Below are 26,816 nucleotides of genomic sequence, written 5' to 3'. Positions count from 1 at the left end.
TTAGACATATAAAACTGGAAAGAAATGAACCGCTAGGAAGGGTAAAGCCAGTTTCAGATTTTATTTGCCATTTGTTCATGTCAAGACAAGAATTAATGAGAAATCATTCCAACACAGACACGCGTTAAAACATAAAAATATTTTCATAAAACAATGTTTTTGTTGCCGTCTGTGTCTCTTTGTCCCAGTGTCCCCAATGGACATTGCAAGTAGAAAAGGGATGAAAACTCTCCCCAGTGGACTCACAGACAGAAATATATGCTAACAAATATATTACCTCTCCAATTCTCTGTTACAAGCTTACTCGAATGGGCTGGACTTTGGGTTTTAATGTAATTTTATATAGTACATATAGTAGTGTATCTTTGTTCTAGCTTTCTGTAATTTCCAGCATTAATAGAAAGGAAAGAGCACTGCACAGTACTACAATTCTAACAGTCTGGGCTAGCCAATGTTTGCCTACTATTAAGATTGTTGGGTGTTACCCCTTCCCCTACCACTGATAACTGACATGTGGTTATGTTTTAATTTTAATGTTTAGCGCGTACCTAAACTTTGAATTTTTACTTTACATAAAAGGGTAGAGAAAAGTAAATTTTTTGTTTGTTAGTGTTTTTTTTAAGTTTAATACTCTTGCAACACCACCCCCTCTTAGGCAATCAAGAATGAAAGAGAGCGCAAAGCCTCCCAGTATCCCTACGTCACACACCGAGTCTCTTGGCTGCTTTTTCAGCGCATGCCCTAGCATCTCGGGCATGTGCAGAAGGAGCCCTTTAAGCAATAGGGGAAAAAAAGCAGATCTCCCGCATCTGCAGTGAGTTCGGCAAGTTTTTTCCCATATACCTCACCCAATCCTGCGCAGTGCAAGATCGGGTGACATAGGAAGAAGAACACGGAAGAAGAGAGGAGAAAATGGTGGTGCCTGGCGCTCCCTCTGTGCAGGCCTGGAGATGGATATCTTCACCGGGACCAGAAAGAAGAAACCTTCCGAAAGATAGACTGATCTGCGGGATTGAAGGTAAGTGTGTTTTTTTGTTTTGGGTTAGTTTTGCCTTTACATCCACTTTAAGTTTAATGCCCAAGGCCTATTCACTTATAATAATTAATTTTTTCATAATAATGTTCATATTGCTCCTACTTTCTGCTCATTTAAAAGAACACTCAAAACCCATTTTTTAAATTTGCCTACCCATCCTCTTTTGTCTTTTGAAACCCTCACTACTTCCCATCACTACATATCTCCCCTCCTATTGTGTGATACTTCCCCCACCTCCTAGATTGTAAGCTCTTCGAGGCAGAGTCCTCTCCTCCTCTTGTGTCACTGTCTGTATCTGTCTGTCATTTGCAACCCCTATTTAATGTACAGCGTTGCGTAATATGTTGGCGCTATATAAATCCTGTTTATTAATAATAATAATAATAATAATAACAATGTTTCAAAAGTTTCCATGTGAGTATGACAGAAGGGGACAACGAGCCAACGGGGATTTTTTTTATACAAAAAGTTTCTGTTTTCCAGGAACTGCTATGATGGTTGAGTTGTTTTAGATGTAAACAGCCGATAAAGGGAAACTATAAATGCCTTTGGGTTATTTGCTATATATTCTATTCATTCTATAAAAAGAAGGTTTATACTTTGTGAATTTATATCCCTTTATCTAAAATCCATTACTTATAAAATAGTGAATGTTCAAATTTAAAATAACATGCCCCACATGCATTTTAAGCACCTTTTTTTTATTACCCCCCTCTGCATTTTGGAAAAGACCCGTTGTTTATGCAGCTCAACAGCTAAAGCTCACTTTTACACAGAAAAGCCAGAAGAGTGACACATTTTTTCTTCCTCCCTGTCTTTTTTTGTAGAAAGAATTATAAAGCTTCAGTAAAAAGAGGAAAAATAAAAGGGACAGCTCAAGACTTTGGACTTTGCCCAGGCTTTTTCAGTTTGTTACCTACCTTAGCAGATTGGAGAAAACCAATTGAAGTCTGCAGAATTCATGCATTATGGGAACATATGCCAATAAACCTGAAGACCTGGCAGCCTATGGCCAACACTGTGGCAGGATATGGGTGGAAAGCCATGACTAGGCTTGTAGACATACAGCCAAACTTTTAGAGATGGTGAAGAGGGACACATTTTAAATCAAAGAATCACTCAAAGAATATTGGCAAATGACTCAGCCTGCCATGCCCCAGTTTTGTACACCATAAAAAATGAACATGCAGAAAGTTATTGGTTAAACTAACAGATTCTTTTCCACAACTACATTTCCTTGATATAATGCACTGGGTCTCAAATCTACAGGTTCCATAATGCTCCTGGTTTCTGATTTCCATATGTAGGCTTTCACCCTTGTCTATAAGTACGGCCGTGTAGGAAATTTCCTTATAAGCACCATTTGTCTATGCAGCTTATAGTGTTTGGCTAAAAGCATCTCATATAATGCCTTTCTGACACTGAAGGCCAATTTACACTACATGACAGATCCCTTTGTGGTTCTGCACTGCCCCAGACATGAGAAATTTGCACTTTAGCACCCTAGACCAAATGCTCTGGGTAAAATACCAGCAACTCCATTGCTTTTACTTTCAATGTAAGCACAATTGCATCAATATGCCTCAACAATTATTGACATTCCCCATATATAGATGTTTGCACAAGACAGTCACAGCTGGTGCTCTGTCCATTTTCATTTTCAGTCACCAGCATTCACATGACAAGAAGCTCCTATGCCTACTGCTCTATAATTTATAGGGGACTGAATTTTACAGCTGATGGATTTGCCCTTTGATATAGTCAAACACAGCATTCCTTATAAACATAAAGCTAGAATATTTTGTATGTTAAACATAGAAATATTATATTAAGCATATTGCTACCACATTTCTACCCAAATTTCCTCAATCAGTTTTCTCATTTGACCTAGTATTAACATGCTACCCATATCCCTCTGTCCTTCAGCTTTTCTTCTTTTAGGAAAGTATTGTCTTCAATAAAAAAAATGACAAATATACTACTTATTTACCAAAACTGTTTTATTATGGTAAAACCTTTATCCAACCTCCCAGTTATTGAGTTGGATATTTTAAAAGAATAAAGGAAAAAAATTGGTAAAAAAATAGCAATTGTCAGTTTAACCAATCATAGCTATTCTTCATAGTTTGTAAAATCTAGGGCAGGGGTATCAAACTCAAATACACAGAGGGTCAAAATTAAAAACTTAGACAAAGTCGCAGGCCAACCTTCAAATTTATTTAAAAAATGGAGGAATTTTTTTTCTCTGGAACAAGCTTATAATAGGGACAGAGGCATAACATTTTTTGCACAGGCTAACAATAATAACAACAATATTCTTCTATGAAAAACCAACAATTCAAGTCCATGCCTTGAAGTTGCAAGTACAGCTGAGGGGGGAGTGCTGGAAATGCCAGACGCGGCCAATGCGGAGCTAAATCCAATGAGTGGCCCGCCGCTGAAACGCCCTCTTCATTGAAATAGGGCTGCTACTAAAATTCCAGGCCTTATTTGCGTCTATAAAAAAGTCCAATGCAGGGGCACACATAGGTAGAGAGCCCGCTGGTCTACAGACACGAGTGATGCCGGGAATTGTAGTAGCGGCGCTATTTTAATGCAGCGGCGGGCCAGCTGCAGTTCATATTTAGGATTCTTTTGGGGGCTAAAATAAAGGACATTGGGGACCAGGTTTAGCCCCTGGGCCAGTGTTTGACACCTCTGATCTTGGGCATTACAAGGGTATGTTCTTCGTCTGAATGCTCTGAGCTATAACAGATGCTTTTTTCTCATCTCAGAAATTTGGGAGGTTTGCTCATGTAAATCTCTTATATTATACTCAGATCACTAAATTACACTTCCCTGACTCTTTTGATGCACCATGTCATATTGAAGTCCTTTTGAATTGCAGTCAAACACTGAACTTTGCATTTGAATGTACATGCATTTGAGCAGAACTGCAATCAAATAGAAAAAGCTGAAGTTTGACTGTACACCCATCTATATAGCTTTTAAAATAAAGCCTTACTCCAAAAATTGCAATCAGGCAGGTCCTTTACTGCAGGAAGAACAGGTGATGTATTCTGCAATAAAATATACTTACCTACCTTACCTGCTCGCCTGCTTTTTCCCCATTTCTGGTACCAGAGTTTGGCCACCTTGAATGGCCAGGCCCAGATTTTTTCATACTGCATTAAAAGCAGCTTTAAAAACCATAAGGATGAGGATCATAGTAAAATATTCTAAAAGCTCCAGATAGTGGACTATATTCAGTATGATCAAAAGTACAGTTTTGTTTTTCTAAAGATTTAAAAATAAATACATTTCTAGTTCTCACTGAAGTACTCCTAAGTTTTTCTAAATCTGGACAAAAAAAAAAAGGGGAGGAATTATGTGCGCTGGTGGAGTACTCCCCCAAAATGTAATTTCCCTATCATAAGATTGGCTCATTGCTGTTCCCAGCATCCAGCAAAGATGTTCAATGACCTTTGTTAAATGTATTACACTGATCGGGTAATTAGTGTTTATTCTCAGCAAAAGTACAGTTACACTTTGGAAACCCAGTTCATACCTCTTGCATCCTTGATAACTCCAAAGTTGTGAACAAGAACTTAGGTACCCTATAGATCTATAACCATTTGGGCATCATGGACCACTAATTTCACAGACTCCGGATGCGCATGCACAGACAGCCGTGTGTCACTCAAAGGGGAAGAAACTTTACCCAGAGTGTCATCCAGAGACACAAACCACCCACCACTCTGAGCCTGTGATCCGTATGGGAGACATGGTCTGCTGGGGGGCACACCAGCCAGAGCTGTGGACCACCAAAATTTCCTTGCAAACCGGACCTCCGGGTGGCGGCCGTTGCTATTGCCCATTAGGGCAGGGGGAGGACAAGGGGTACTTCTGTACTGGGCTTGACTTTTGCAATGGTAAAATGGTTAGACGTGGAGAAAGGGGGCCCAGGAAATTTACCTAGCATGGGGTCCAGAAATTACTAATGGCAGTCCTGCCTATAGCAAACCAGCTTGCCAGAAAATCTTAGTAACAGGATGCCATTAACATAGCTATCAACTATCAAAGCAGTCCAAAAACAACTTCTTCTTGGACCCCATGTCCATATGATAGAGGACCCATCACTGTGGATATATGATCTGAACTGTAAGGCTTGTTTGCAGTTTACTATTTTCCCTACATAACATTGAACTAAATCCCAGTTGAAATATATACTGTACATTATAAATCTTCATTTATCAAACATACATGAACCTATACACTAGAACACATCCATCCTTGTACATACCAAAGCCGTGACATACATTACAGCTCCATAATGACGTAGAAGGTCAAAGTGTGTTAAGAGCAAATAATGTCACATTCCTTGACAATAAATGTATATAAAACCAGAGAGATGCTTTCTGTTGTCACATGTTGTTGAAAACAATTTATTTTTTGCAGTCATGGGAATTTAAAAGTGAATGTCAGGGGTGAGTATGAAACAGAAAGAATAAAAAATTGCATGAAGCTGAATCACTGTACGCTTCAATGACATAATGCTCGAGTCCAGGTGTAGAAGGCCGAGCCTATTTTTTATTTCTCTCTGCGGTCACTAGAGATATTTATCTGCAAGTTTTCCATTATTACAAAATGTCCCTTATTTCCAAGGACAGTTCGAGGTTTTGAATTTTTGACCCATGAAATACAAGAATGACAAATGCAATTATAGATTGCGCTCAACAAGCATAAATGAGACAATATTATTATTCTTTGATAAGTTATTGGTGAAAAAATGTTGTAAAACTGTCACTGACCAAGTCTGGACATCTTCATTAATCAAGGAACAACACAGCAGCAACATACTATGCAGCACTTTACATAAAATGGGGGTCGATAGACAGATACAACATTAGCACAGGAGGAGGAGAGCACTTTGCCCTACAGAGCTTACAATCTAAATGCCTAGCATCAGTAAAGCTGTGTAATCCAGCAAACCTGTAATGGATCTGGTCCATGATTGAAAACATGTGGTAACAAATAGAAAACTTTTAGGAAATCCATTCCAGGTATGTTGGATCACCCAGCTTCACTAATGAAAGCGTATCCTCTCCAGTCTTGGAGCGCTATAATAAATCAGGCCCATTCAGTCCAATGTTGACCTTTTCTTTCAAGTGGTTATAACTTGCATACCCAGTTGCAGATACTTCTAGTCTGACTGCCTCCTAACAGAATGCACACAAGATGGAGTTCATATCAAAATCTAGTTTCACAACAAAGTAGCAATCACTACAACTAACCTACAAGACATCAAGCCTTCATTCCTGCTCACTAATTTTCACCCCATTTTAGAAGATTTATGAAAACAGTCACATCACATGTATGTACACCATGTATAGGCATCATTTAAAATAAAGTTTAAGAAGTTTATAAAAGTTTTTTAGCCCCTCCTCACTCTACTCCTACATTCCAGAGGGAGAAATAAAAGAGGCCCGAGTGACTGTAGAGCCAGGCTGCAGATATAAATGAGTGCCGTCTCCCACACAGCCCGCCAAAAGCGTTTTTATGGCATTTTTGTTCACTAGCAATTGCTATAGAGATCTCAGTATTGCAAGTGGCAACAACATCTCAAGTACTGAGCTGTTTCAGAAGAGCAGATTTTCTTGATTAATAACAAAAGGTTTTGTTGAGATCAGAGCTGTTTCCCACCATCTCTTTGCAATCCCAGCAACACAAACTGTGTTCATTAGCATTTCAAGGAGCTTCATAATAGTGATGCTAAGAAAGGCCACTCTCGATGGGTGAAATCCATTTTGTCCTCTCTGGTGACATCTGTTCTAACTTTTAAAGCCAGAAAGGAAGCAGGATAATGCCAAGGAGTCTTTTGATTTACTGTATTGGCACTTGTGAGGATTCCCCTGCATCGTGTACATAAAGGCGGGTATCCTTGGTGTTTACACATGAATGTGAATGCGTAAATATCTAGCCACCATATACTGAACACTGTGATCGGTATATTACAACAAGTCTCATATTTACAGATGTGGGAACCTGACTTACTAGTTCAAGAATAGTGTTAATTTAAGCAAAGCAGAATTTATGAATACGGGTTACATTCAAGATAAAAGTCTTGCATTATAATGTATATTATACAATATAAAAATACTGTTATCCTATTTATCTCATTTTTCCCCTCTAAAAAAAAAAACAATAATAGGCATTGCAAATAAGCCCTACATTTTGGCAATGCTATTTGGTAAGATTTTAGTTCCCATAAGCCATTGTGCAAACAATTCCAAAGTTTTAGAAGGAATATATGCAAAAAGACAAACTCCACAAAGTAGGTCAGTGTGTATCTAAAGCTGTCAGTTTTTATTCAAGATAGTTATATAGCTTAACTATTCCAGGCAGATCCACATTGATAAAATTATATTGTGGGAAAGAAGGTTTGAATTTAATTACTTGTGTTGCCCTTTTAGGTTAAGAATTATTCTAAAGTTCTTCCTGCTGGGTGAGCTACCTTTATTTTTCTATGACCAGGGGAACCTTAGACACTGCAATACACCTCATTATATTAGCTCTCATATAATTCCTTCTTCTATATTATTATTCCAGGCTTACCCTGCAAAAGGAATAAATGTCTGTTCTGCATAGGGCCACAGGAAACTTATTAACCTTCATCAAATTTGAAGAATTAAAATAAAACGTTGTTATGGATAAAATAAATGTTACACACATCATATTCCCAGGTTTGCAGCAAATGTTAGAATCAATGAGCACACATGTGATAAATCACTTCTTGAATTGCTAGTTGTATAGTTAACATGGTGAACCTCTTTTGTCCTCTTTGCAGCTTGTGGACCACTGAATCTACAAACTCCGGACCACACATGCGTCCTATGCCACTGAGTGACGTCATGGTACTAGAACCCGCCTGCAATGGGAGAGACAAAACCTGCTCAACAGAGACATAACCTGCCCACTGCACTGAGCCTGCGATCCAGAAGACGTTGTCCATGGTGCTGGCCGGTGCTCCCCCCAAAGAAGGCCTTCTCCTGACCCGGCTCGAGGGTGCATCGGCCAGAGACTCGGACCACCGCTGGTCACCATGCTCTCCCAGCCCACCTGTCAGATGGCACTAGTGGGCCACGAACCTGGGGTTGAGGACCTCTGCTCTATGTAACTCACCCAAAATTAGAAGGCAGATAGAAAGCAATGACTTCACTGGCTGCAAAATTGTCACAGATCAGTGACTCAAAAATTGCTGAAGGTAGAGGGTGTCAATTGGGCAACTTTATCAGAAAGATGTCAACAATGGCAGTCCACATATTTGTCCTATGATAGGTATACTTAACGAGATAGGATGACATATTGAAGCATATATGGAGAGCACAATCACCACAGCTACATCCCTGCTGTCATAATAGGATGGGGTGGTTCAAAGCAGTCCGATCAGAAGGGCGTGCCTAAGGAATCATAGCTTAACTAAAATGGTAGAAAAAATGTTGTAGTTTATCTCAAAAGGAAGTCAAAGTCATGAGCCCTGTTATAATGTGGATTAGAACAATGGCTGTTAATGGTCAGGCAACTGTGAATGGCTAGAATAATATTTTTAAATGTTATCTGCTCAATTAAAAATTTAAAAATGTAATGCATGTGTATAGGTGGACTTTGTAAAGCAATGTTGGCGCTATATACTGTAAATACAAGATAATAGTAATAAATAATAATAATAAATATGCACCTATGCAGAGAAATAAAAATGATAGCAAAAAGAAAAAAATTATATACGTGTATATTTTTCTAAGACTTTTACTCCTACTGTTCACCTTTTGTCAATGAATGGTAGCGTGTATCCAAAAGTATCCAATAATGGAGGTAACATCCAAAGATGCAGTGCATGGACAGTGATAATAAAGATTGTAGAGGAAGGTACCATCAGTTAATGACCAGCTAGTTGGAGATTTGTTCTCTTCATTAGGGCCTTGATGAGATTGATATAGTATCCATTATAGACGCTAAAGAAAAGCAAGAAAAGTGTATATGTTAAAAAAAACGTAGAGAGGTGGGATTGTATGGAAATAGGGGATCTGTTTGGAGCTAGGAAGCACACTTTTTAAGTTTCAGCAATGATTTATTGAAAGATGGTGTAGGGTCCATATAGTCGGAGTAAGCTCAGTAAAGTCATGGAGAATAGCTTCAAGTGTTTCATTAGTGATTTTCTTTGACCTGCATGTTGCAGACCACCTTCCAGTATTACAGTACTTTCTGCATATGAAAGGAGGAGTAAGGAGAAGCTCCATCATAGACCAAGAGTTTACCAGGAATGACTTCACTGAAGATAATGGTAACTCTTACCCAGGAGAAATAAATCAATCAGCCTACTTGGCTCTACAAGGACAAATACTGATGGATAGTTTGATGGCTTGAAGGTATTTGTCATTACTGTGTAATTAATCTCATCCCAGCTTAATTTGGTTTACAACACGTGGTATGTAAAGTAATTGCAGCATTGTATTCTTTGACAGTAACATAGTATAATCTGTAAACTCCTTTTTTAAGATCATTAATATCTATATTGCTGATGGCTTTATCCTATAAAAATAGTGCTGCAATTTCTATGTATATACAAGAAATAATGACTTTGCTTAGGTGAGACCAGTTCATGACTAGTTGTGATTGTTTAGCATGAGTTACTGCACTTTGGCTCAGTTTAACTGGTAAATTGGTACCAGGTCCTTGGAATGGGCATTTCCAGTTCGCACCCAGTGATCCCCAAAACCAGTGGCAGTCTTATTATGCAAATAGAAATTGTAAAAATTTATGTTGACATGTTCATGCAATGGTGCCTTTTGGCCAGCAGATATAGGAGGTAACTTCATTGGCCAAAGGGAGAGTATAGGTGAAGTAAACCTATATTTCACAACACTTAAAGGTTATATTCAGACTGGCCATGAGGTTGTGGTGTAGTTACAAGTGGGGAATGTTACTAGTAGCTTCTTTCTGCAGCAACCCAATGAAAATGAAATGGGGACACCAGTGTGTGGTACCAGTAAAATTTGCAGACTCTGGATCTTTAACAGCCAGTACTGTGAAGCCAGTGACTGAGCATCTGGAATTGATTTTTTAATGATAGCCACAATGTTAGGTTGCAATGTACAATATTAGGGATAAAGTTGAGGTTAGGTGTTCCCTTTAAAGCAAAACTCCAGCATTTAGGATTGAAATTTTGCTGGAAAGCTAAACGTGCCAATGGATGAGGATCATGGTTGGGAAGAAGTCAGGAACAGGCCAAGGTCAGCAGCAGCCAGACAAGAAAGTCACAATACGGCCAGACAGAGTCAGGGGCCAGCCAGTTCAGCAATTTATTGGAGAAGTACTAGAGCAGCAGACAGGAACCACAGTGATAGAACATACCGGGGTCAATACAGGAGCAGATGAGTAGACAGGGAAGAACCAAAGAATAGTCAATAATGAGTCAGGTCGGTAACGGGAAACAACCCTAGCAGTAGGTCTACCCCTACTCTTTTTGTCTAAAGGTATTGTACTTTCTCCCCCAGCTGAAGTGCTTTTATTCTGACTGACTCTCTATCCATACTTGGAATGCAGGACTATTGGTCCTGCATTATAGGGGGTAATATAAGGCCTGCAACTGCAGCACAGAACAGATTACAGAAAGCTGCTTAGGGAATGAATGCACAGCTTACAAGCTAGGAAATCTTGCTTTTTACAGTACCCTATGGCAAACATTGCAAGGTAGTTCTTCTCTAGCTGTAGTTGGGCTTTAGGGGTAAGGAATGGGTAGTAATATGTATAGGCAGATATTATGGATTTGGGCCCAGCACTTCCTATGTTATGTTAGAAGAGTCTGATTATCCCTCGGTTCTTTTCTTGGGGTACTGAACAATTTTTCTTTATTTTGGGGAAATAAGCACTGGACAGGGATGACACAATGTCTTTAAAAATGCTGTGCACTGTCAGCCCACAAGAAATTAGATGCGGAGTACATTTCTGGCAGATCAATGGATATATTTCTGTACTTACAGGGTGTTTAAAGGGATAAAACATGGCCAAATGTGCGTGTATTGTAGAGATGCACTGCATGTGTTCTTATGTTCTATTAAACTCTATGTTCTTCCCATGGAGTTTAATATGAAAACTAAATATGCACCCTTCACACCGCAGGAGTGACAACTTAAGAAAGAACTACAAATGTATTTGCATTCCGTAATATTTGTAATTTTTTTGAAAAAAAAAGAAACAGGCATATCTTTTAGGCAAGCAACAAAAGTAGCTTGGTGGAAAAAAAATCACCAGGAAAGATTAAAAGCAAACTAAATCCTGCCAGTTCGTACCTCTTCAGACCATCTGTGCAGGAAGGTTGTTGGGTATTTTACACTGGTCATCTCGAGAACAAAGTGAAAAGCAGATTCCAGCAGTTTTTCCATTCACTATTCATTCAGGGTCTCATCGGCTCCATATGGATCCAGCCAACTGCTGTGTTAAATCAGGACCTTTTCCCAGAATTGACATGGTAATGAAGTCATGGTATTGCTCACAGAAAAGACCTCCGTAGGTATTCCCTTTTCCAACAAATCCAGCCTTTTCACCCCATTCACTCCTGAAAATTATCTCATATCATTACAACATCTGTGGGTTGTGTTTTTTTCTTTTTCTTTTTGCTTTATATATATTTTTTATACATTTTATGATTTTAGTGTCTGGAATGCTTTATTGCTCTCTTATGCCTTACATACTATTTAACAGGGGAGTGACGCAGGTTTACTACCAAACTTTTATTTAAAATAAATATACCAAAACAGCCCCCCCTCTTGGTCTGTAATCACTCTCTCCATTCTGAATTAACATTTAGCATTCATTAAAAATTCTGCCTTTTGTTCCTAATAGGTTTTTAAATGGCTATGTTTTTCTCTGCCAAGCCAACTGTCTGCCCTTTTCCAGAAGAAATGTACTTGTGATGAGTGGTGTATTTATGTCATTCTCCAATAACTTTTTGTTTTACTTTCTATTCTTGTTGTTATGTTCTTATGTTTTTATAGTTTCTTTTTTTATTTGTTGCTCATGTGTTTATTTTTAGGTAGTTCGGTAGTTCCCACTTCACCACTAAATCATAGCAAAAAATATATTGTTATCTTAAAACTATATGGAAAACATTAATCCATGTAAATATTTATTTATTTTATTTTATTTTTTTAACAAAAACAATGATTAGTTGTTGAAGTGGTCAGAATGGACTATTAGTTTGTTGACATTACATTTTCTTACCCAAAACTGATTTTCAGACAAAAAGTATTTGCCACCCCAACACCTTGCCCACCTGCCTAACCCTAAAGTGTCATTAAGCAATGTGTCCACATTATATAGACACCAGTTGGTTCAGATTCTAGAATCAATCCAGGAATCCAATGGACTCCATCACAACACAAAACAAGTCAGCTTGCTAGTTGTGACCTATACCAATCAACACTCCACTCCATTTGTAGACTATTTCTTTTTTTCTTGAAAGAATCTCCACAATGTTTTCAATCTAAAGCAGAACATTTGGTAAGCAGATACATTTACGATTAAAGTTCCAGGTCAACAGTCTCACCTGCCTAATGCCTACAATTCAGCTTTTAAATGTTATAGAATATCTGTATAAACCAGGTATTAATGTAAACCCCATTGAAGCCATCACAATATTATCAAAATAATATTATTATAATTATTATTATTACCATTATTAGTAATTAACAGGATTTATATAGCGCCAACATAATATGCACTGCTGTACATTAAATAGGGGTTGCAAATGACAAATGAATAGAGACAGTGACACAGGAGGAGAGGACCCTGCCCCAAAGAGCTTACAATCTAGTAGGTGGAGGAATTAACACACAATAGGAGGGGAGATAATACAATACACATATAATAAATAAGTGGACATCTCCTAAATTACTATGAACTATACAGAGAAGATCTGCAAACTACTGAGTCCCCAACAACTAAATTGATCCTTTCCAGATTTCAGTATATGGTTACCAAATCCAAATGTCACTTGGTTACCTCCCTCCTGCTGTGGTACAAAGGATGTACTAATCTGTTTTCAGTGAGGGGACACTGTGGGGATTCAGGACATCCAATGGACTCTATCACAACACAGAACAAAGTCAGCTTGCTGGCTCTGACCTCTAGGCCAGAGTATTAGTGGACCATACATTTTATCCTGGGAAGAAATAGAAAGCTGGTGGACTAACACAATTCAACAAGACCTTTATTGTAAGAAGTGCATTTGTCAAATCTGTGTCTATTGATTGAACATAAGAAGAAGATATACTTTGTTTCATTGACCTGATCTGACCCTTTCTGCACTAGAAATTATCTTACTTGAGTAATGAGCACCATGGAAATTTATCTGTCATTTTATATTTATTTTTCCTATATATTTTATTTTTAATATACTTTGTCAAGATTACATATGTACAAACCTAACAGATATCTTGCTGTTTCCTTGTTTATATTGTGATGTGTATATCCTCTGTAAATGACCAATTTGCACAATACACACTTTATGAGTTTGATAATACTAAAACCCAAAGAAAGAAAAAAGCTTTTGTACTGGCTTCATTTCCAGTGCTGTCCTCAGAAAACTTACTGCAAGAGTTGGTGATCTTCTGGGTTGAATGACACCCAGAATCACCCAACCTACATCCTTTGACTCCAACTCTTTCTGGGCACTTACTGGAAAGCATTGGTTCTCTGCGTGGGTAATGGACACCCAACATCATTCTTTTAGCCCAAGCTATCTCTGAAGACTTACTGCAAAGAATCAGTTCTCTTCCAGGTTGAATAACAGCCAGCATCACCCAACCTACATATTTGATCCCAAGCTGTCTCTGAAGATTTACTGCAAAGAATCAGTTCTCTTCGAGATTGAATATCACCCAGAATCACCCAACCTACATTTTTTGTGCCCAAGCTGTCTCTGAAGATTCGCTGCAAAGCATTGGTTCTTTTCCAGGTTGAACGACAGCCAGCATCACCCAACCTATATCCTTTGAGCCCAAACTGTCTCTAAAGACGTACTGAAAAGTGAATAATTGACACCCAGCATCACCCGTGCTACATTCTTTGAGACCAAGCTATCTCTGAGGACCTACTGCAAATCATCAGTTCTCTTCCAAGTTAAACAGCACCCAGAATCACCCAACCTTCATCCTTTTCCCAAGCTGTCTCTGAAGACTTATTGCAAAGCATTGGTTATTTTCTTGATTGAATAACACCCAGCATCACCCAACCTACATCCTTTTTTACATCTATTTTACATCTTGGACATATCCACAGGGACCCATCAGCATGTCACCTTGGGCTTATGGTATGTCTGGAAGGATTGGTGCTTACATCATGAATGCCTCATGGTTTTGGACTAAGGATTTCGTTGTTAGAGAAAAAAAGGAAGGACCGTGTCGCTTGAGCAGTCTGAAGACTGCAGGATTAAAGAGATTATTTAAATAATACATACAGGTGTGGCTTTGGAGGGGATGGGAGAGCTTAGAAGGTCTTAAAATCTTCCTTTTATTCTTTGAAATATAGTCATTTGGGTCTAGTTATGTGATTGTAATTTGGTAAAGGCTCTAGGTGGGAAGCAATCTTTGGGAGAATGTTGTTATTATCCAACTGCAGACAGCAGAAAACCTTTGCTTAGTCTCCTCTCTCCCAATTATCACTTGTTGGGGCTTTTGTTTCATTATAACTTTCTTGGTGGTGTTAGTTGTTTGGGGAAAATGAGTACATTTGGCCAAATTCGGTTTGAGTTAGTTTGATTTAGAAATCTAGAGAGGTATCCCATTCCCAGAAAAAAAAATAAATGCAGAGAAAGATGCACATTACACAAAAAATACTTTCTTGAAATAAAACACATAGTTATCCATTGTAAATAATATTTATTTGTGTCCACATAAGTAAATTCATCATTAATCCCATCGTCCAATGATTTCAATCCATGTAAATTACGTCAAGCAACGGACGATAAATGACTATGTTAACCCATCACTTTCCCACCACTAAATATCAGATTCCCAATGTTGTGATAGTAGTGCAGGGAATATTTCAACAGAATCCACAAAATGTGTCATTCACAGGATCAACTGGCAGCAGAATTACCAGAAGAAATCACTGGAATGTGACAGACTAACATTGTCGTTAGTCCAAAATGATGTGTAAACCACAGGCTTTGACCATTTCATTTCACTTGGGACATATTCCCAACCTTCACTTTTCACTGACAATATTATGTTTACCATGTAACAAGAATAGGTAGCCGACCTAAATGCATCAAAAGAAATATCGGTAATATTGAATGTATGCACTTAATCCAACAAAATCTTGTTAATATCAAATTGATGAACTACTTGTGCACCAGTGCTTAGCTCATCACTAGCAAACATTATTGCTACCTAGGCAGGAAAAAAGAGAAAAGACATCCTACATTTGTCAAAGCAAAAGAGCAAGATTCAAAATGGAATGGAATTTAAGCGGCTACATGATATCAGCTTAAAACATACAAAAAGTTATTATATACATAGTTAAAACTTTATAACAGAACACTTTAGATAAAGTATAAATGTCATACAAAACAATATGCAATACATTATTAAAGGTAAATAAACATTTGAGAAAGGCAGCCTGTCAGTCATTACACCCAATGCATTTTGTGGGTAGAGTCAGCTGTGTCCGCTGAGCAGATGAACGTCTATGTCAGCATTTTTTTTCATTACCTGGGCATAGAAGCAATGGAAAACCAACCAGCACAGTTCCTGAACATGTATTCACGATTACATCTAATCAGAGGGATCACATCGCATGGCTTCATTTTTTTCATATCATATAAGTGAGAATCTGAAAAAGCTAAAAGTATTATATGTTTAATGTAAAATTCGTTTTTTCTAAATGTTTATTATTTCCTCTATTTACCAGCCTATAATTGAAAAAAAAATCTCTATGTCCTTATAAAACAACTACATTTTTAGGTAGGCTAATGAGTCAGAAATATAATCGAGTTAACTAATGCATGATGAAGCTGCTGATGTTGTTGTGAATATGTAGACTTAAATAACCTTATCATAAGGGAGCTGATTTTAAGGGGGGATGGTGGGGGTTACAGGATAGTCATGGTGACTACATAATTGAAGATACCAAACTTTCTGACAAGTTTGCTTCACTACAAGGGGCATAGAAACATAATGAGAAAAGACTCCTACACAGATCAAAGGTGCCTATCCTTCATTTGGACAGTTACTGCTGGTGACAGGCCCAACTAGTTAGCACCTATTGTCTTTTGACTATTTCCCCTAACTCTTGGCAGAACAAGATATTCTATTAACCTAATTATTCTATTATTAAAAATGTGTTGTCATAACTCATAGGGGATTGACTTACGAAAAAAGTAAAGGAGTCAATTTCATTTTTAAAAACATTAATAAATATTTCAAACATTTATCAGCATGCTTTGTATACAAAACAAGTTAAATATCTTACAAGTGAACTACAGGGTGCAATTTTAATTTTATTCAGCCGGGATTTAGGCAAACTTTACCCAGGATTCACACTTTGTTTAAATGTTGTAGTGCTCTACAAACATCAGCTTTACATCCAGACAACCACTTTTTTTTATGATGAATTCACCAACAGATAGACTTAGCATTAAAATGACATTTTAGCCTGCCCTGGTCATATATAATTGTTGCATTATCATTGAAAAAAAAACTATATATATTTATTTTTTACCCAACCTAACAGGTGACCTTACAGCTCTTCTATTGAAATTGTGGAAACATTAAGTATCCAAAATGTTGTCAGGAGATCTTCCTGTGCTGTGAAAAGAAGCCTAAACCTTGGTCTAAAACGAAACACAAAATATTAATGTTCAATAAAATATTTGATATTGTACCCGGCTAAACAAAAATTAATGGACTTTTTTTTACCCCTATCCATTTTAACTAAAGAATCAAAATATGAACAAACCCAACATCCACTTTTTTGTAATACAACTGAATATTCCACCTCCACCCCAATTATACAAATATAGAATTGAGTTTAGCATGTGGACCTCAATTGCAACTCTCTGTTGTTACATTTTAGTGTTTTACTCAGTATCCCAAATCTCATTAGAAGACACTTATGATCAGCAGCTAAATTTGAGATCTTCCTTATTCCTAGCATCTCCCAAACAGAACCATGACATCCCCTAAGTTGCATGAGTAAAAATTAAATATAAGGTGGGAAAATATTTTTTTTTTTTTTATTTAATGGTATTTTGTTGTTTTTGAATGGGGAAGAAAGTCTTTCCTTGAAGTTAGGTCCTCTTTAAGCTTAAATTGCAAATTGTAAAAATTGTAGTAATGTTGCTTGCTGCTGTTCCCCCTGAGTGCATACAGGATAAATATGACCCTCTAAAATTTTCCCAGATAAGGAAACCCAATTTTGCTCCATAAGTTGTTTAGAGTAAATTCACTTTTTCATTGTTTGTATATAAAAATTTTATTTTGGATGGTGTCGTTATAGTAGTTTAGTTTCTTGGAGGGCTTTTATTTATCTTTTAATAACAAAGGAAAAGAATGGGTCCAGGATAGTAAAAGATACTTCCATAAACCTCAGAGGCAATTTAAAGCCTATTACACTACATAATAAACCACCAAAAACACCCTAATTTTGCTTTTCCTCAGTAATTCCAATGCATTTGACTAAAATAGAAACATTTTGTTGAAATTCTATGTTTACAAAATTTTCAGGACAATCAAAACTTCCCTAGTATTGGACAATGGGGGTCTAATGTTTATGGCTGTGCATAGCCAGCATTACTCAAAAAAGTTCATGTGTTTCAGTTTTAAAAGTGACAGCAAACACACCAGCTGAATGAGAAGGCATTATTGCTGAAGATAAAAGGTTATCGACACAAAAGCTTTTTAGTCTAACTAGGCTAACTAGAGCCTTTGCTCTTGACAGGCCTAACAGCCACATTCGAGTTAATTGGTCCATTCAAAGAACTGACATGCCACCTGCATGGGGTCACTCAGAGTAGTTCTAGGTTCCCTTTTATTTTTTAATTAACCGTATGCTGTCCCAGCAGAAAGCAGCTAATTACAGGTTATAAGTTAATACAAGAATAAATATGTGTATAATTAAACCCTTTAAAGTTTGGCCACTCCCAGTTAGGAGTGGGTTCAGATGGTCTGATTGTTAGTTGGCTGACCAACTCTACTGTCCTAAAAAAATATGCATATCCTAAGATACATACAGGCTATACAATAGCGTCATTACCCTAAGATTCAAAAAGACTATAAATACAAAAGTATATCTTGCCTATATTGTGACCTTAAATGTCCACAAACCATTTGATTTCAGAAAGCTGAGTACACATGCTTTTCTATCTACACTTTTATTTCTGCCCACTGACTTATTACAGGAAATAAACCCCATATTTCATAAAACCAAAAATATAATTACCTAACCCAGTGCTATCAGTTCATAGCAGACACCTTTAAGTCTGTGGGTCAATTGGTTAAAAGCCTGGTCCCACCACAACCCATCATCTTCACCTTACTATCATTACCATCGTGGGTGGTCTTAAAGTTAAAGTAAAGTCATTTTTTTCTTTTTTGGTTGTACGTGAAAGTGCTACAAACTTGTAATGTTCTTATTGCTATAAGTCTACCCATTTGGTAATATTTACTTGTGTTTATGCTGGTGACTACTGTTTTTGGTGGAGATAGCAATAGTAAATCTACACTTTATAAGTTGTTACTAGATATAGGTGAACTATTACAATGGGGAAACTTGTTCCAATTACAACTGTCTCACAGGCAATGTTCCTTGACTAGGGAAAAATTTCCTTTTTCTTTCTGTTGTGTCTTTGGGACAGAAAGTGACAGAAATTCCCAAATGGAACATGGACAGCAATAAAGAAAAAAAACATAGGTTTAGGCATAATACATGCAAGCTGATTCTCACTGAATTGAATTCAAAAGCAGACTGATCATAAGAGAAATCAATTTTTTTTGTCCTTGATCGGACCTGTTGGTTACGATACCCAAGTCTTGTCCTATGTGTGCACAATTGAGAAAATCCAAGTGGGAGCTCCTATATTGTTCATGTTTATGTTGTGTTTTGGGACTTATGACTGAGCTATTCCCTACCTGAGCTATTTACATAGGATTTGTGACTTTTAGGCCTTAACCCATCTCTACCCTATCAAAAAAACTAAAAGTATTGACTTTAATTTACTAATTTACTTCTGCTATTTTTTCATGATGAGTAGAGCAAGGAAGGATTAGTCTTTTTTTTTTCATTCCCATCTGTATCCCCATGGAAAGATTTTCCCTTTTTGTCTGTAATAGAAGGGAAACATCTCTAAAAACAAAAAAAAAAAAAACAAGAATACATGGAATACATATGGAATACACAGGAAGTGAGGGAAATCTCAATAGAGCACATACAGAAATTACCTGATTTAACAATGTAATAATATAATTGACACATTTTTATACTTACGGTGGAACTACATCCAACATACAGGCGCCTCCTAGATACGAACTGGGGCTTTCCTGCTCTCTTGTGTGTAGGATGGAGGCTTGATGTGGGGGTAGGGGCAGTTTGCATGACTTGCAGAGGAAATCTTTTACTAAACACAGCTAAGGTTGTGGGTGATCTTAGGGGGGGTGAGCTCTTCTGCAACATCTTGTAACACTTTAATGACCAAAACAAAATCTGCAGCTGTTTCTTTTTGCATATTAAATCACAGCTTGCTCCAGAAGTTAATGAATGTCTAGGCTCCATAAAATTTTTTTTTTGATTTGTTTGTGATTAACAGTGAGGATTTTATACAGTAACTGACACCACGCTGCCTAATAATATGTTGAGACAAACATCTGTCCTAATCGCATTAATTAAAATAATGTACCTGTTCCAACGTACATACAAATTCAACTTAAGAACAGACTTACAGTCTCTATCTCGTATGTAACCCAGGGACCACCTGTATGTAATGGCACACACTTACCTTTTTTGAAGCACCTTGCATCAATCTCAGGTCCAGGATCCTTTCACAGCTGCATCCCCCAAAGCCACCGAGTCTTCTAGGTCCACAGCAACCTTTATAGCCATCGGGCGACCACTGGTGATGGTAACTCCTATACATGCAGTTATATTGTCCTCAGCATCTACGTCCATTCCTGGAACCATAAAGAATAGATAAATAGTAGCCACCAGGAGCTGAGAAAAAGTTTTTTTTTGGCAAAAGAGACTTTGCATGTCTCCTCTTGCATGTCAAAAACCTGTATCCTGTACTTGGTGACTTTATGTATTCAGTTCTGGTTTAAATTATAGATTTTGTAGTATCTTTGCTAACCCAATATCCTAATAAAATGTATATATTCGTAAGCAAATATATATCATTGAACTGGCATGTGGCTAAAATTGTAAATTGTTTAGTGTTTTGTACAACTGTATGGAAACTGCTGGTGCAAAATAAATCCCCTATCAAAGAGATCTTTCAGTAGGTAGCTCCCATTCCATGTTCGCTGAGCAGGCTGCACTCTTCTTGTGTCCCAGTTCTTTCATACATGTGACAAGGAAATAAATAGGGCTAGCAGTGATATTCTTGAAGACAGAGCTGTTCAAATAGACCTCGTGGGATAATGCACATCCTGGCTAAATTTATATCAAAACCCAATCTGAACATCCTTCTGCATTTCCTCTTTCATTTCCCCCTCCATTTATAACAGGATTTGCATATTCGTTCTGTAAATATATCGCTCTAATCATATATTGTTATTCAGGACTAATGGGCATGAGAGATAATCTGGATTTATTTTCTGTAGAAAGTTGTTCATTTTGTTTTTTTTTTATTGGTTATGGAACCTACATGGATTCTTATTTATTTAACTGTTGTCCTATGCAGGTGTAGGGGTTTTGTCAGTTAAATGTTTTTGTGTTTCTAAGCCCAAGAGCAAACATTTAATATACTGCAGCTTACTGGTCTATTATTATTATTAAACAGGATTTATATAGCGCCAACATACAACACAGCGCTGTACAGGCTACCTTAAGGTGACAGTGCTTACTCGATGGGCTTTATCTATAGAAGAGCAATATTGTCACTATAGAATGCGCATTGCTGATTTGGGCTAAATACCACCTCTGTTTTTCCTCATTCCGACATGGGGGAAAGCGTTCTGTAGTTGACAGAGGAGAACTATCCAGGGCTGATAACAAATCTTTATATATCAGTGTAGCAAATACATTGTTATGTACATGTTACATGCAAAGGTTGGTTGGTGATCCTTGGCTGATGTTTCCATCAGCTGTAGAATTGTATTAATCATTACTGTCTTCCATAAATGAGTGAGAGTTCACATACAGACGTCAGATAGACATCAGATGATTGTTCCTGGAAATGTTTTATCATGATTGTTTCCAGTAACAGAATATTATTAATAATAATATTAAAAACTGTATTTATATAGCACCAACATATTAGCAGCACTTTACAAAGTCCATAGTCATATTACTAACTGTCCCTCAAAGGGGCTCACAATCTAATGTCCCTAGTCATATGACAGTAGCACTATATTTGAGAGGAAGACAAATAATCTAGCTGCATGTTTTTTGGGATGTGGAAGAAAACCGTAGTGCCAGGAGGAAACCCATGCAAACTTGAAGAGAGCATACAGACTCCTTGCAGATAATGTCCTGACAGATTCGTACCTGGGACCTAGATGAAGGAATGAGCAGTGTAAATACAACACATTCTGTTTTTAGGAGATGGGAGGGGGGGAAAGGAATGGCACCCTGCTGTTCTCTCCTCTATAGGAAAGAACAGCAGTCATTCCCAATTGGTAGTTCAATATTGCACCCAAGATGAGCATAACCATTCATCTCGGATTGCAATTCTCTGACATGTGTACATAGCTTAATGAGGAACTAAACTGAAAACTGCCGAAAAAAAATACACTTACCTTTAATGCTGCAGGGCAGTCTGATCCATCCAGGGGTGTCCTGCATCGGGTCCCGCGTCGTCCCGGAGCCGGGGCTCCGGGCATCGCCATCTTTGTCTCTTCATCCGGGTTCTTCATCCTACGTCATCCGACCCAGACACAAGGTGGCATAGGATGGGTGGCGTAGGATGGAAAATAAACTTGCCGATCACACTGCGCATGCATGAGATCGGTAAATTTTTCTTCTTTGCACAAAAAGGCTCCTTCTGCACATGCTGAGGTGCTCAATCATGTGCGGAAGGAACACCTAAGGGCCTCCAGGATGCCTGACGTAGGTATCCCAGGAGGCTTTGTGCTCCCATTCATTCTCGATCAACTAGGCGGTGGTGCATCCTTTCTTTTTTTTAAAAAAAAGGGTTAAAAATAAAGGGTTGTCTACCCTTTTAAGTAAAGTGAAATTTCTGAGTTTGGGCATGCTTTAAGAGAGAGGTTAACAAGAGCAGGTAAGCTGCCAGTTCTGGGCACAACCAATCGATCTGATAACTTTTTTGAAGGGTAATTAATTAGTTGAAAGTCTATCCAACAAACCTATCTAACACAAATAGAATATTGTGATTCTAAATTCAGATTGAGCATGATCTAAATGTTCGTGTACATGACATAATTATTTGATCAGTTTTACCAATGGGTCCAATCAGAAATCCAAAAAATCAGTTGCTAATGATTGATCAAATTATTTCTATCTAGGTTCGCTCCTTTTACCAGATTGGAAGTGAAAATCAGCATGTGCACTAGCGTTAAAGGACAGAAAGCTGTGTCATATTTAAATATAAAATATCCCCGTGCTGGAAAGGAAACCCCTTACTGTCTCAGACACTCAACAATATCACTTTCTTGCAGAGCGTATACAAACTACAGATTGCAAGTGCTGCTTATTAAATAGAACCAAAGCTTAATTGTATTGTCCATAGCTCATTTATGCTCCTAGTTTGTATTATCTGCAAAGCTTTAGACCACTTATGTAGAGAAAAGACTCACATGGAGGCCAGCCAATAGTAAGTGAATAATAAGAGAACACTTTAGTACATAAACTTTCTTTGTCTCCTAGAATCTATAACATTAAAATTAGACAGTAACAAAAATCAGCTGTTAGGATCTCACTCTTCATTATTTTCTGCAAAGCTAGCAACACCAACAAAGATCAGTCTTCAGAGTTCCTTCCATGTACTGGTCCCCCTGAGGCTGCTTACAGCTGTACTAGACGTATACCCTGCAGTGACAATTAAGTTTGCATACTCTCTACCAGCCATTCCTATAGACATAGGGGGTCCACTATACATAATGGTCACCCATTGTACCCAGCAGGATTTTAAAAACTAGGAAAAAGCAAGAAGGCTTTGGCAAAAATAAAAGAAAAGTAAACATACCATAGCAAGATGTTATAAAACTAGATTTTAACAGTAAAGAGGATCTAGGCTTAAATGTAAAGGGCTGATTAACAGCAATGCATATGCTTTGCAAGGGCTTACAGTAATGCACATACAAGTGTAAACAGTTCTTTTTGTCGCCTTTGGAAAAACTCAGCATATAAATTTGATGCCACATTTCATTTCATTTTATACTGTAAAATGTGGTTATAAAATTCCTGCAAAAAACAAGTGTGAAAAGGTCCTAATAGTATTTCTGTAATACATGCATAAGGAGCAACAAAAAGAATAAAATACACAGTTTTGGACAGACAACAATAATTTGTGTGTTTGGATTGTGGGGTGTTGGCATTAATATTGAACAACACACCAATGAATTTAGTCAAAAGATACAAACATCCCTTTTTGCGGCACCACACTTGGCACCCATGATGGAACATGGAAAGGTGAGTAACCCCTGGTTTAATTCTAATTTGGGAAATATTAGCCAGCAGTGAAGCGAGTGCATATAGACAGAAAGTGGGTGCTGGACAATGGATGAGTTTAGCAGTATAGTTACAAGAAATAAAACAAAACATACCTATCTTCTCTTGCACATGCTCTCATCTTGTGTAAATGTGCTGAACATTCTCTCCAATCATTTGTTACACTTTCTAAAAACATTTCATTCCGCAATCTCATCTCTGAGCACATTTTATGTGTACCTAGTCAATGTCACTGATTATAAAAAACAGATGGGAACGTTAACATAAACTAACTCAAATCTACAACTGATAAAATCTTAAATCCATCAAAAAAATCTCTTTGAAGACAACAGGCTGTGTTTTCAAATTAACGTTTAGGTTCATGATTGGAGGTTGAGGGTTACAAAGATTTTTTATTTCACAGATAACACCAGCACCTGCAATGAGTTACACCAGCCATACACCAAATCTAATACATTACATGCTGACAATATTATTTCACATAGGGATGAAGTGTGCATGCCAAGTAACTTTTCCTGCTTTTTATCCAAGCTGCCTGTATATAGGATCAAATCTTGTATCGACCCACACTATCTGGGGCAAACAAGAGGAGCAGAACCAAAATAGGCATAGGTCCCCACACCCATGTGATTTAACTGCTCCTCAAAACACTAAATGTCTCTGCAATCAGAGACAATTTCAGACAAAATGGGGCTCTGGACAAGTATGAAACGAGGGCCCCAGCATTCCATCTCGGAGCACCTCCGCCATTCTGTTAACTAGCACCCTGGAGAAGGTGGTCGCCCATTTCTGCTTACTCTATAACCAGCCTAATCTACAATTACACACCTTTTTGAAAGTTTAAATATAGACATAGCCCAACTTCACATCTCAACGTGTTTTGTTGACCTCAAAAGGGCCTAGCCATTGCCTCTCGGATGCAAGACAGGGACCAGCACATGTTTCAATGTTTCCAAAGTCCATAACAATTCAAAAAGCCCCCCCAAGCCACTACTTAACCCTCCAAATCTCAGAAATTCAATATTGGCATAGGGCTACACTCCTATGTAGGACATTGATGAGGCCTAGTAATAGGCTGCTGTGGCACTGAGCTGTGCATTGTGGGGGGTAGGGGGATTGAGATGCCCATGCGTGCCCCTTACCATGAACTTCAGGGTTTTCCTAGGCTCCAGTACCAAAGTCTACTCTTCTGGCTGTGTGTGAAAGCGGATCTAAACTCAAACAGTTACCAAGTTCTAATAAAAAAAAAGATATGCAATGCCTCTATTGTTAAATAAATGGAGCCTTGGCTCTTTTTGTTTTACCTCTTCACTGTATAGCACATGTGCCATGTAACGTAGGGGTCTGTTCTGTGTGTGGCGGTGCGGCATAGAGTCAATATATGACCATCCAATGGCTGAAGATGCTGTGAAGATGGCGGCTTCTTTGGATCCGGCAATAGCAGGTCCTGGCCCTGTTATCATTTCAGGGTGGCTGCACACAGGTAAGTTTGTTCCATATGGAGCAAGCACACCATCCACCAACAAGTTTAGTTCCTCTTATTTTTAGTTTTCTGAGTATTTCTAGTGTGTATTGCTTATCAAAGAAAAGAATGATTGTGGACAATAACATTTAATGAGAATGAGATATATTCCTATTCTAAGGAACAGCTGGTAAGCAGACCTTGTGACCACTTCATAATTGTGATTTGTGTTATCAGCGCAGTCTGCATGGAAAAGCGTAATGTATCTGAGATCCAAATGATTCATCCTCATGCTTCCTTACTTCGTCTTTTTATATATATAAACAAATCCCACTTCCTACAGTTTGGGCAAATACTGATATACAGCAATAAATAGAAGAGCATTTGACCTCACTGACTCCAGAACTGAAAATTTTAGATGTCTAGGTTTAGACAATAGTTTTAGAAGCAAAAGAAAAACTAATATAATATTCAGATTTATGGTAAAAACAGCTTTTCAGAAAATAAATAATGCATAAAACACAAGAATCTGGCCACACTGCAGCTTTTTACTGTGATGTTCGAGTAGATTGCCCACCTTGAACAGAGCAATTAAATAGAAATATGTTCAAAGAATGACATTTATTGGTTTTTAAAAGCCACAGTGAAACAAGAAGTAAAGCAATGACTTTTTTGGGTTAAGAAGCCCTCCATCAGGCTAATTCCTTAATTGCCACTTTCACGGTGTGCACCTGGCTCTTGCAATGCTGTTCATCGCTAAAAGCAGAAATGATTTTCCAGCACTCCTGTCTCAGGCAGCTGCTGACATGATATATGTCTCCACTGTCATAAGGTGTTCATTTACTGTGGCGGAGGCTTTCTGAAAGACCTAAAATGTTTACATTACTTGTGATCCCCTTAAAGAGGTTTCATATTTAATGCTGGTTTTCACAGTTATTTTTGTTTTTACAATGGCCTAGATTCTTACTGAGGATCTATGGCAACAAATAAATAAAATATCCATTTACTTGCATTTCCATGCCTTTCACTACTAATTTGAAAATATAAAAGTAAAAACTGTTAAACACAGGACAATTTGATAAAAAAGATAGTAATTGGAGAATGCTTTTTCTTTGCTTCTGTAATCAATGTGCAGTTCAAGTAAAAGGGACCATACAGTATGCAATGTTTTCAACTGATTCGATGTTAAAGTTGATTTGAAAAGGTGACTGCATTTTAATACAGAAGAGTTTTGTAAAGAAAGACACATGGGGCATGATGGCAAGCACTCTTGCCTTTGCAGGTCCCAGGTTCCAATTTCAGCCAGGATATATTGTGCATGGTATTTGAATGTTCTTCTCCTTATGTTATTGCTCCCCCTCCTCCAAATTCAATCGTAGACTTGTTAATGACATATTTCTATGGCTGGGGCATTAAATTTCCATAGACATACTCATGCAA

General features: G+C 37.7%; 1 long non-coding RNA gene across 2 annotated transcripts in view; it reads left to right on the top strand.

Moving 5' to 3' along the window:
* Positions 1–8,782, top strand: part of LOC140329995 (uncharacterized) — a 47,251-nt gene extending 38,469 nt beyond the window's left edge. For both annotated transcript variants that reach the window (XR_011920556.1, XR_011920557.1), the window contains exon 4: positions 7,863–8,782. This is a non-coding gene — a long non-coding RNA (uncharacterized lncRNA). The remainder of the gene's footprint in view (positions 1–7,862) is intronic.
* Positions 8,783–26,816: the final 18,034 nt, after the last annotated feature.

Source organism: Pyxicephalus adspersus, chromosome 4, assembly GCF_032062135.1.
Source record: "Pyxicephalus adspersus chromosome 4, UCB_Pads_2.0, whole genome shotgun sequence".
In the NCBI taxonomy this organism is placed as follows: domain Eukaryota; kingdom Metazoa; phylum Chordata; class Amphibia; order Anura; family Pyxicephalidae; genus Pyxicephalus; species Pyxicephalus adspersus.
Note: the sequence above shows the minus strand (reverse complement) of the source record. Positions and strands in the feature narration are given on the sequence as shown.